We start from the raw sequence: 783 nt of genomic DNA, 5'->3' as shown, positions 1-783 counted from the left end.
ACTGTTAGTGGACGGAGTTTGTCCTCATATTTTCTCTTCTAACTCAGTCGGTAGTTGTTGAAAATAGTATTTAGACGGTTTTGGTCGGTACAGTATTTTAGTCCTGGTGTCAGTTTCTAACGGCTGTAAATGTTTGTGTGTTTGGTAAAATCACTGGTTTGGTTAATGGAGTCTGGCTGTAGCGGCCATTGATTCCCCTCCCCCTTCTTTCTGCTGAGTAACATGTAACTGACCCCCCCCCCCCAGAGGAAGTGTGGGTGATATTCGTGGTCTTTCCTGTTCAATTATTAAGACAGGACCCCCCCACCACCTCTGGCCAGTGGTGACATTTACGCCCAGCAGTGTCACTTCAAAGCAGCGCTGAGACCCGGCTGATGGATCTGGTTTCTCCCCGCGGTGCTGCGTTCAAAGTCAGCCAGAATATTTAACATACAGAGAAAAACCTCTGCAGGCTGCAGAAACCTGAGCCCGGCTGTGACCTCTGACCTTTACAACACACATCAGTCCTATTACTTTTATATTATATAATGTATATACTGTTTGTTGACACGTTCGGATAATGTCAGTCAGTTATTGAGACTTGTAAACAACAACAATCAAAAAGCAGCTTTACTTTTAACAAAAACATTAAAAATAACTTTATTTAAATTATTCTCTTTTCACTTTGTCATCCTCGTTGTGACTTACATTGCTGTGATGGAAAACGTTTTGGCCGCTGTCAGTGAACGTAAACAAATGTTGTTGTTGCAAAATGCTACATAGCACGATGCTACGTAGCACGAT

This window comes from Morone saxatilis, unplaced genomic scaffold (assembly GCF_004916995.1).
Source record: "Morone saxatilis isolate NCDOM2014 unplaced genomic scaffold, NCSU_SB_2.0 Contig7, whole genome shotgun sequence".
Taxonomy (NCBI): domain Eukaryota; kingdom Metazoa; phylum Chordata; class Actinopteri; family Moronidae; genus Morone; species Morone saxatilis.
Note: the sequence above shows the minus strand (reverse complement) of the source record.